The sequence below is a fragment of the Tachypleus tridentatus genome, chromosome 12 (assembly GCF_004210375.1).
Source record: "Tachypleus tridentatus isolate NWPU-2018 chromosome 12, ASM421037v1, whole genome shotgun sequence".
Lineage (NCBI taxonomy): Eukaryota > Metazoa > Arthropoda > Merostomata > Xiphosura > Limulidae > Tachypleus > Tachypleus tridentatus.
In genome coordinates, this window is record NC_134836.1 from 135,787,770 (window position 1) to 135,799,850 (window position 12,081).

The window sequence follows — 12,081 nt, forward strand, 5'->3', positions numbered from 1 at the left end:
TAAATAAGAGTGGTTTTGTCTATGTCTAACTCTGCATTTATGGGAAAGTGACTGTTAACTAAGGTCGAACTGCTACTAAATAAGAGTGGTTTGTCTGTGTCTAACTCTGCATTTTATGGGGAAAGTGACTGTTAACTAAAAGGACAGTCGAACTACTAAATAAGAAGTGGTTTGTCTATGTCTAACTCTCTCTGCATTTATGAGAAAAGTGATCATTAACTAAAAGGACAGTCGAACTACTAAATAAGAAGTGAATTGTCCGGCGTCTAACTCTGTGGATGAGGGAGAAAGTGACTGTTAACTGAGTAGGACAGTCGAACTACTAAATAAGAAGTGGTTTGTCTATGTCTAACTCTGCAGGTACTAAGGAAAGTGACTGTTAACTAAAGGACAGTCGAACTACTAAATGTAAAATGGTTTGTCTATGTCTAACTCTGCATTTATGGGGAAAGACTGTTAACTAAAGGACAATCGAACTTTAAATAAGAAGAAGGTTTGTCTTATGTCTAACTCTGCATTTATGGGGAAAGTGACTGTTAACTAAAAGGACAGTCGAACTACTAAATAAGAAGTGGTTTGTCTAATGTCTAACTCTGAATTTATGAGGAAAGTGACTGTTAACTATAAGGGACAGTCGAACTACCAAATAATGAAGTGGTTTGTCTATGTCTAACTCTGCATTTATGAGAAAAGTGACTGTTAACCAAAAGGACAGTCAGAACTACCCAAATAAGAAGTGGTTTGTCTATGTCTAACTCTGCATTTATGAGAAAAGTGACTGTTAACTAAAAGGACAGTCAGAACTACTAAATAAGAAGTGGTTTTGTCTATGTCTAACTCTTGAATTTATGGGGAAAAGTGACTGTTAATAAAAGGACAGTCGAACTACACTAAATAAGAAGTGGTTTGTCTATGTTCAACCTCTGCATTTGTGGGGAAAGTGACTGTTGTCTAAAAAGGACAGTCGAACTACTAAATAAGAAGTGGTTTGTCTATGTCTAACTCTGCATTTTATAGAAAGTGACTGTTAACTAAAAGGACAGTCGAACAACTAAATAAGAAGTGGTTTATTCTATGTCTAACTCTGCATTTATGGGGAAGTGACTGTTAACTAAATAAGGAACAGTCGAACTACTAAATAAGAAGTGGTTTGTTCATGTCTAACTCTGCATTTATGAGGAAAAGTAACTGTTAACTAAAAGGACAGCTGAACTACTAAATAAGAATTGGTTTGTCTATGTCTAACTCTGCATGAGAAAAGTTACTGTTAACTATAAGGACAGTCGAACTACTAAATAAGAAGTGGTTTGTCTATGTCTAACTCTGCATTTATGAAGGGAGTGACTGTTAACTATAAGGACAGTCGAACTACTAAATAAGAAGTGGTTTGTCTATGTCTAACTCTGCATTTATGAGAAAAGTGACTGTTAACTAAAAGGACAGTCGAACTACTAAATAAGAAGTGGTTTGTCTATGTCTAACTCTGCATTTATGAGAGAGAAAGTGACTGTTAACTAAAAAGGACAGTCGAACTACTAAATAAGAAGTGGTTTGTCTATGTCTAACTCTGCATTTATGAGAAAAGTGACTGTTAACTAAAAGGACAGTCGAACTACTAAATAAGAAGTGGTTTGTCTATGTCTAACTCTGCATTTATGAGAAAAGTGACTGTTAACTAAAAGGACAGTCGAACTACTAAATAAGAAGTGGTTTGTCTATGTCTAACTCTGCATTTATGGGGAAGAAGTGACTGTTAACTAAAAGGACAGTCGAACTACTAAATAAGAAGTGGTTTGTCTATGTCTAACTCTGCATTTATGAGGAAAGTGACTGTTAACTATAAGGACAGTCGAACTACTAAATAAGAAGTGGTTTGTCTATGTCTAACTCTGCATTTTATGAGAGAGAAAGTGACTGTTAACTATAAGGACAGTCGACACTAAATAATAAGTGGTTTGTCTATGTCACTAACTCTGCATTTATGGGAAGTGACTGTTAACTATAAGGACAGTCGAACTACTAAATAAGTGGTTTGTCTATGTCTAACTGCATTTATGGGGAAGTGACATTAACTAAAGGACAGTCGAACTACTAAATAAGAAGTGGTTTATGTCTAACTCTGAATTTATGAGAAAGTGACTGTTAACTAAAGGACAGTCAGAACTATAAATAAGAAGTGACTGTTAACTAAAAGGACAGTCAAGGAGTCGAACTACTAAATAAGGAGTGGTTTGTCTGTGTCTGCATTTATGGGGAAATGACTGTTAACCAAAACGACAGTCGAACTAATAAATAAGAAGTGGTTTGTAACTGACTGTTAACCAAAGGACAGTCGAACTACTAAATAAGAAGTGGTTTGTCTATGTCTAACTCTGCATTTATGAAAGAGTGACTGTTAACTTTAAAAGGACAGTCGAACTACTAAATAAGAAGTGGTTTGTCTATGTCTAAACTCTGCATTTATGAGAGAAAAGTGACTGTTAACTAAAGGGACAGTCGAACTACTAAATAAGAAGTGGTTTGTCAATGTCTAACTCTGCATTTATGGGGAAGTGACTGTTAACTAAAAAGGACAGTCGAACTACTAAATAAGAAGTGGTTTGTCTATGTCTAACTCTGCATTTATGGGGAAAGTGACTGTTAACTATAAGGACAGTCGAACTACTAAATAAGAAGTGGTTTGTCTATGTCTAACTCTGCATTTATGGGGAAAGTGACTGTTAACTATAAGGATAGTCGAACAACTAAATAAGAAGTGGTTTGTCTATGTCTAACTCTGCATTTATGGGGAAAGTGACTGTTAACTAAAAGGACAGTCGAACTACTAAATAAGAAGTGGTTTGTCTATGTCTAACTCTGCATTTATGAGGAAAGTGACTGTTAACTAAAAGGACAGTCGAACTACTAAATAAGAAGTGGTTTGTCTATGTCTAACTCTGCATTTATGGGGAAAGTGACTGTTAACTAAAAGGACAGTCGAACTACTAAATAAGAAGTGGTTTGTCTATGTCTAACTCTGCATTTATGGGAAGTGACTGTTAACTAAAAAGGACAGTCGAACTACTAAATAAGAAGTGGTTTGTCTATGTCTAACTCTGCATTTATGAGAAAAGTGACTGTTAACTAAAAGGACAGTCGAACTACTAAATAAGAAGTGGTTTGTCTATGTCTAACTCTGCATTTATGAGAAAAGTGACTGTTAACTAAAAGGACAGTCGAACTACTAAATAAGAAGTGGTTTGTCTATGTCTAACTCTGCATTTATGGGGAAAGTGACTGTTAACTAAAAGGACAGTCGAACTACTAAATAAGAAGTGGTTTGTCTATGTCTAACTCTGCATTTATGGGGAAAGTGACTGTTAACTATAAGGACAGTCGAACTACTAAATAAGAAGTGGTTTGTCTATGTCTAACTCTGCATTTATGGGAAAGTGACTGTTAACTATGCAGGACAGTCGAACTACTAAATAAGAAGTGGTTTGTCTATGTCTAACTCTGCATTTATGAGAAAAGTGACTGTTAACTAAAAGGACAGTCGAACTACTAAATAAGAAGTGGTTTGTCTATGTCTAACTCTGCATTTATGGGGAAGTGACTGTTAACTAAAAGGATAGTCGAACTACTAAATAAGAAGTGGTTTGTCTATGTCTAACTCTGCATTTATGAGAAAAATGACTGTTAACTAAAAGGACAGTCGAACTACTAAATAAGAAGTGGTTTGTCTATGTCTAACTCTGCATTTATGAGAAAGTGACTGTTAACTAAAAGGACAGTCGAACTACTAAATAAGAAGTGGTTTGTCTATGTCTAACTCTGCATTTATGGGAAGTGACTGTTAACTAAAAGGATAGTCGAACTGCTAAAATAAGAAGTGGTTTGTCTATGTCTAACTCTGCATTTATGAGAAAAGTGACTGTTAACTAAAAGGACAGTCGAACTAATAAATAAGAAGTGGTTTGTCTATGTCTAACTCTGCATTTATGAGAAAAGTGACTGTTAACTATAAGGACAGTCGAACTACTAAATAAGAAGTGGTTTGTCTATGTCTAACTCTGCATTTATGAGAAAAGTGACTGTTAACTAAAAGGACAGTCGAACTACTAAATAAGAAGTGGTTTGTCTATGTCTAACTCTGCATTTATGAGAAAAGTGACTGTTAACTATAAGGACAGTCGAACTACTAAATAAGAAGTGGTTTGTCTATGTCTAACTCTGCATTTATGAGAAAAGTGACTGTTAACTAAAAGGACAGTCGAACTACTAAATAAGAAGTGGTTTGTCTATGTCTAACTCTCTGCATTTATGGGAAAAGTGACTGTTAACTAAAAGGACAGTCGAACTAACAAATAAGAAGTGGTTTGTCTATGTCTAACTCTGCATTTATGGGAAAAGTGACTGTTAACTAGAAAAGGACAGTCGAACTACTAAATAAGAAGTGGTTTGTCTACATGTCTAACTCTGCATTTTATGAGAGAAAGGAGTGACTGTTAACTAAAAGGACAGTCGAACTACTAAATAAGAAGTGGTTTGTCTATGTCTAACTCTGCATTTATGAGAAAAAGTGACTGTTAACTTCTAAGGACAGTCGAACTACTAAATAAGAAGTGGTTTTGTCTATGTCTAACTCTGCATTTATGAAAAAAGTGACTGTTAACTAAAAGGACAGTCGAACTACTAAATAAGAGTGGTTTGTCTGTGTCTAACTCTGCATTTTATGGAGGAAAGTGACTGTTAACTATAAGGACAGTCGAACTACTAAATAAGAAGTGGTTTGTCTATGTCTAACTCTCTCTGCATTTATGAGAAAAGTGACTGTTAACTAAAAGGACAGTCGAACTACTAAATAAGAAGTGGTTTGTCTATGTCTAACTCTGCATTTTATGGGGAAAGTGACTGTTAACTATAAGGACAGTCGAACTAATAAATAAGAAGTGGTTTGTCTATGTCTAACTCTGCATTTATGAGAAAAGTGACTGTTAACTATAGGACAGTCGAACTACTAAATAAGAAGTGGTTTGTCTATGTCTAACTCTGCATTTATGAAAAAAGTGACTGTTAACTAAAGGACAGTCGAACTAATAAATAAGAAGTGGTTTGTCTATGTCTAACTCTGCATTTGTGAGAAAAGTGACTGTTAACTAAAAGGACAGTCGAACTACTAAATAAGAAGTGGTTTGTCTATGTCTAACTCTGCATTTATGAGAAAAGTGACTGTTAACTATAAGGACAGTCGAACTACTAAATAAGAAGTGGTTTGTCTATGTCTAACTCTGCATTTATGGGGAAAGTGACTGTTAACTATAAGGACAGTCAGAACTACTAAATAAGAAGTGGTTTGTCTATGTCTAACTCTGCATTTATGAGAAAAGTGACTGTTAACTAAAAGGACAGTCGAACTACTAAATAAGAAGTGGTTTTGTCTATGTCTAACTCTGAATTTATGGGGAAAAGTGACTGTTAACTATAAGGACAGTCGAACTACTAAATAAGAAGTGGTTTGTCTATGTCTAACTCTGCATTTATGAGAAAAGTGACTGTTAACTAAAAGGACAGTCGAACTACTAAATAAGAAGTGGTTTGTCTATGTCTAACTCTGCATTTATGAGAAAAGTGACTGTTAACTATAAGGACAGTCGAACTAACAAAATAATAAGTGGTTTGTCTATGTCTAACTCTGCATTTATGGGGAAAGTGACTGTTAACTAAAAAAGGGATAGCCGAACTACTAAATAAGAAGTGGTTTGTCTATGTCTAACTCTGCATTTATGAGGGAAAGTGACTGTTAACTAAAAGGACAGTCGAACTACTAAATAAGAAGTGGTTTGTCTATGTCTAACTCTGCATTTATGGGGAAAGTGACTGTTAACTATAAGGACAGTCGAACTACTAAATAAGAAGTGGTTTGTCTATGTCTAACTCTGCATTTATGAAAAAAGTGACTGTTAACTAAAAGGACAGTCGAACTACTAAATAAGTGGTTTGTCTATGTCTAACTCTGCATTTATGAGAAAAGTGACTGTTAACTATAGGACAGTCGAACTACTAAATAAGAAGTGGTTTGTCTATGTCTAACTCTGCATTTATGAGAGAGAAAGTGACTGTTAACTAAAAGGACAGTCGAACTACTAAATAAGAAGTGGTTTGTCTGTGTCTAACTCTCTGCATTTATGGGGAAAGTGACTGGTAACTATAAGGACAGTCGAACTACTAAATAATAGAAGTGATGGTTTGTCTATGTCTAACTCTTGCATTTATGAGAAAAGTGACTGTTAACTATAAGGACAGTCGAACTAAATAAGAAGTGGTTTGTCTGTGTCTAACTCTGCATTTATGGGGAAGAAGTGACTGTTAACTAAAAGGACAGTCGAACTACTAAATAAGAAGTGGTTTGTCTATGTCTAACTCTGCATTTATGGGGAAAGTGACTGTTAACTAAAAGGACAGTCGAACTACTAAATAAGAAGTGGTTTGTCTATGTCTAACTCTGCATTTTATGAGAGAGAAAGTGACTGTTAACTAATGGGACAGTCGAACTACTAAATAAGAAGTGGTTTGTCTATGTCACTAACTCTGCATTTATGGAAAAGTGACTGTTAACTATAAGGACAGTCGAACTAATAAATAAAAGTGGTTTGTCTATGTCTAACTCTGCATTTATGGGGAAGTGACTGTTAACTAAAAGGATAGTCGAACTACTAAATAAGAAGTGGTTTGTCTATGTCTAACTCTGAATTTATGAGAAAAGTGACTGTTAACTAAAAGGACAGTCAGAACTACTAAATAAGAAGTGGTTTGTCTATGTCTAAACTCTGAATTTATGGGAGTGTGACTGTTAACTAAAAGTGACAGTTAACTAAAAGGACAGTCGAACTACTAAATAAGGAGTGGTTTGTCTATGTCTAACTCTGCATTTATGAGAAAAATGACTGTTAACCAAAACGACAGTCGAACTAATAAATAAGAAGTGGTTTGTCTATGTCTATCTCTGCATTTATGAGAAAAGTGACTGTTAACTAAAAGGACAGTCGAACTACTAAATAAGAAGTGGTTTGTCTATGTCTAACTCTGCATTTATGGAAAGAGTGACTGTTAACTTTAAAAGGACAGTCGAACTAATAAATAAGAAGTGGTTTGTCTATGTCTAAACTCTGCATTTATGAGAGGAAAGTGACTGTTAACTAAAGGGACAGTCGAACTACTAAATAAGAAGTGGTTTGTCTATGTCTAACTCTGCATTTATGAAAAAAGACTGTTAACTATAAGGACAGTCGAACTACTAAATAAGAAGGTTTGTGTCTATGTCTAACTCTGCATTTATGAGAAAAGACTGTTAACTAAAAGGACAGTCTGAACTAATAAATAAGAAGTGGTTTGTCTATGTCTAACTCTGCATTTATGGGGAAAGTGACTGTTAACTAAAAGGACAGTCGAACTACTAAATAAGAAGTGGTTTGTCTATGTCTAACTCTGCATTTATGAGGAAAGTGACTGTTAACTATAAGGATAGTCGAACAACTAAATAAGAAGTGGTTTGTCTATGTCTAACTCTGCATTTATGAGAAAAGTGACTGTTAACTATAAGGACAGTCGAACTACTAAATAAGAAGTGGTTTGTCTGCTCTGTCTAACTCTGCATTTATGAGAAAAGTGACTGTTAACTAAAGGGACAGTCGAACTACTAAATAAGAAGTGGTTTGTCTATGTCTAACTCTGCATTTATGGGGAAAAGTGACTGTTAACCGGACAGTCGAACCAAATAAGAAGTGGTTTGTCTATGTCTAACTCTGCATTTATGGAAAAGTGACTGTTAACTAAAAGGATAGTCGAACTACTAAATAAGAAGTGGTTTGTCTATGTCTAACTCTGCATTTATGAGAAAAGTGACTGTTAACTAAAAGGACAGTCGAACTACTAAATAAGAAGTGGTTTGTCTATGTCTAACTCTGCATTTATGAGAAAAGTGACTCTTAACTAAAAAGGACTGTCGAACTACTAAATAAGAAGTGGTTTGTCTATGTCTAACTCTGCATTTATGAGAAAAGTGACTGTTAACTAAAAAGGACAGTCGAACTACTAAAAATAAGAAGTGGTTTGTCTATGTCTAACTCTGCATTTATGGGGAAAGTGACTGTTAACTAAAAGGACAGTCGAACTACTAAATAAGAAGTGGTTTGTCTATGTCTAACTCTGCATTTATGGAGAAAAGTGACTGTTAACTAAAAGGACAGTCGAACTACTAAATAAGAAGTGGTTTGTCTATGTCTAACTCTGCATTTATGGGAAAGTGACTGTTAACTAAAAGGACAGTCGAACTACTAAATAAGAAGTGGTTTGTCTATGTCTAACTCTGCATTATGGAGGAAAGTGACTGTTAACTAAAAGGACAGTCGAACTACTAAATAAGAAGTGGTTTGTCTATGTCTAACTCTGCATTTATGGGGAAAGTGACTGTTAACCAAAAAGGACAGTCGAACTACTAAATAAGAAGTGGTTTGTCTATGTCTAACTCTGCATTTATGGAGAAAAAGTGACTGTTAACTAAAAGGACAGTCGAACTACTAAATAAGAAGTGGTTTGTCTATGTCTAACTCTGCATTTATGAGTTAACTAAAAAAAGTGACTGTTAACTAAAAGGACAGTCGAACTACTAAATAAGAAGTGGTTTGTCTATGTCTAACTCTGCATTTATGTGAAAAAGTGACTGTTAACTAAAAGGACAGTCGAACTACTAAATAAGAAGTGGTTTGTCTATGTCTAACTCTGCATTTATGAGAAAAGTGACTGTTAACTAAAAGGACAGTCGAACTACTAAATAAGAAGTGGTTTGTCTATGTCTAACTCTGCATTTATGAGAAAAGTGACTGTTAACTAAAAGGACAGTCGAACTACTAAATAAGAAGTGGTTTGTCTATGTCTAACTCTGCATTTATGGGGAAAGTGACTGTTAACTAAAAGGACAGTCGAACTACTAAATAAGAAGTGGTTTGTCTATGTCTAACTCTGCATTTATGGGAAAAGTGACTGTTAACTATAAGGACAGTCGAACTACTAAATAAGAAGTGGTTTGTCTATGTCTAACTCTGCATTTATGAGAAAAGTGACTGTTAACTAAAAGGACAGTCGAACTACTAAATAAGAAGTGGTTTGTCTATGTCTAACTCTGCATTTATGAAAAAGTGACTGTTAACTAAAGGGACAGTCGAACTACTAAATAAGAAGTGGTTTGTCTATGTCTAACTCTGCATTTATGAGAAAAGTGACTGTTAACTAAAAGGACAGTCGAACTACTAAATAAGAAGTGGTTTGTCTATGTCTAACTCTGCATTTATGGGGAAAGTGACTGTTAACTAAAAGGACAGTCGAACTACTAAATAAGAAGTGGTTTGTCTATGTCTAACTCTGCATTTATGAGAAAAGTGACTGTTAACTAAAAGGACAGTCGAACTACTAAATAAGAAGTGGTTTGTCTATGTCTAACTCTGCATTTATGAAAAAAGTGACTGTTAACTAAAAGGACAGTCGAACTACTAAATAAGAAGTGGTTTGTCTATGTCTAACTCTGCATTTATGAGAAAAGTGACTGTTAACTATAAGGACAGTCGAACTACTAAATAAGAAGTGGTTTGTCTATGTCTAACTCTGCATTTATGAGAAAAGTGACTGTTAACTAAAAGGACAGTCGAACTACTAAATAAGAAGTGGTTTGTCTATGTCTAACTCTGCATTTATGGGAAAAGTGACTGTTAACTATAAGGACAGTCGAACTACTAAATAAGAAGTGGTTTGTCTATGTCTAACTCTGCATTTATGAGAAAAGTGACTGTTAACTAAAAGGACAGTCGAACTACTAAATAAGAAGTGGTTTGTCTATGTCTAACTCTGCATTTATGGGAAAAGTGACTGTTAACTAAAAGGACAGTCGAACTACTAAATAAGAAGTGGTTTGTCTATGTCTAACTCTGCATTTATGAGAAAAGTGACTGTTAACTAAAAGGACAGTCGAACTACTAAATAAGAAGTGGTTTGTCTATGTCTAACTCTGCATTTATGAGAAAAGTGACTGTTAACTAAAAGGACAGTCGAACTACTAAATAAGAAGTGGTTTGTCTATGTCTAACTCTGCATTTATGAGGAAAAGTGACTGTTAACTAAAAGGACAGTCGAACTACTAAATAAGAAGTGGTTTGTCTATGTCTAACTCTGCATTTATGGGAAAGTGACTGTTAACTAACTAAAAGGACAGTCGAACTACTAAATAAGAAGTGGTTTGTCTATGTCTAACTCTGCATTTATGGGGAAAGTGACTGTTAACTAAAAGGACAGTCGAACTACTAAATAAGAAGTGGTTTGTCTATGTCTAACTCTGCATTTATGGGGAAAGTGACTGTTAACTAAAAAGGACAGTCGAACTACTAAATAAGAAGTCTATGTCTAACTGCATTTATGAGGGAAAGTGACTGTTAACTATAAGGACAGTCGAACTACTAAATAAGAAGTGGTTTGTCTATGTCTAACTCTGCATTTATGAGAAAAGTGACTGTTAACTATAAGGACAGTCGAACTACTAAATAAGAAGTGGTTTGTCTATGTCTAACTCTGCATTTATGGGGAAAGTGACTGTTAACTAAAAGGACAGTCGAACTACTAAATAAGAAGTGGTTTGTCTATGTCTAACTCTGCATTTATGAGAAAAGTGACTGTTAACTAAAAGGACAGTCGAACTACTAAATAAGAAGTGGTTTGTCTATGTCTAACTCTGCATTTATGAGGAAAGTGACTGTTAACTATAAGGACAGTCGAACTACTAAATAAGAAGTGGTTTGTCTATGTCTAACTGCATTTATAACTGTTAACTAAAGGACAGTCGAACTACTAAATAAGAAGTGGTTTGTCTATGTCTAACTCTGCATTTATGAGAAAAGTGACTGTTAACTAAAAGGACAGTCGAACTACTAAATAAGAAGTGGTTTGTCTATGTCTAACTCTGCATTTATGAGAAAAGTGACTGTTAACTAAAAGGACAGTCGAACTACTAAATAAGAAGTGGTTTGTCTATGTCTAACTCTGCATTTATGAGAAAAGTGACTGTTAACTAAAAGGACAGTCGAACTACTAAATAAGAAGTGGTTTGTCTATGTCTAACTCTGCATTTATGGGGAAAGTGACTGTTAACTAAAAGGACAGTCGAACTACTAAATAAGAAGTGGTTTGTCTATGTCTAACTCTGCATTTATGGGAAAAGTGACTGTTAACTAAAAGGACAGTCGAACTACTAAATAAGAAGTGGTTTGTCTATGTCTAACTCTGCATTTATGGGAAAAGTGACTGTTAACTAAAAGGACAGTCGAACTACTAAATAAGAAGTGGTTTGTCTATGTCTAACTCTGCATTTATGAGAAAAGTGACTGTTAACTAAAAGGACAGTCGAACTACTAAATAAGAAGTGGTTTGTCTATGTCTAACTCTGCATTTATGAGGAAAGTGACTGTTAACTAAAAGGACAGTCGAACTACTAAATAAGAAGTGGTTTGTCTATGTCTAACTCTGCATTTATGGGGAAGTGACTGTTAACTAAAAGGACAGTCGAACTACTAAATAAGAAGTGGTTTGTCTATGTCTAACTCTGCATTTATGAGAAAAGTGACTGTTAACTAAAAAGGACAGTCGAACTACTAAATAAGAAGTGGTTTGTCTATGTCTAACTCTGCATTTATGAGAAAAGTGACTGTTAACTAAAAGGACAGTCGAACTACTAAATAAGAAGTGGTTTGTCTATGTCTAACTCTGCATTTATGAGGAAAGTGACTGTTAACTAAAAGGACAGTCGAACTACTAAATAAGAAGTGGTTTGTCTATGTCTAACTCTGCATTTATGGGAAAAGTGACTGTTAACTAAAAGGACAGTCGAACTACTAAATAAGAAGTGGTTTGTCTATGTCTAACTCTGCATTTATGGGAACTACTAAATAAAAGTGACTGTTAACTAAAGGACAGTCGAACTACTAAATAAGAAGTGGTTTGTCTATGTCTAACTCTGCATTTATGAGAAAAGTGACTGTTAACTAAAAGGACAGTCGAACT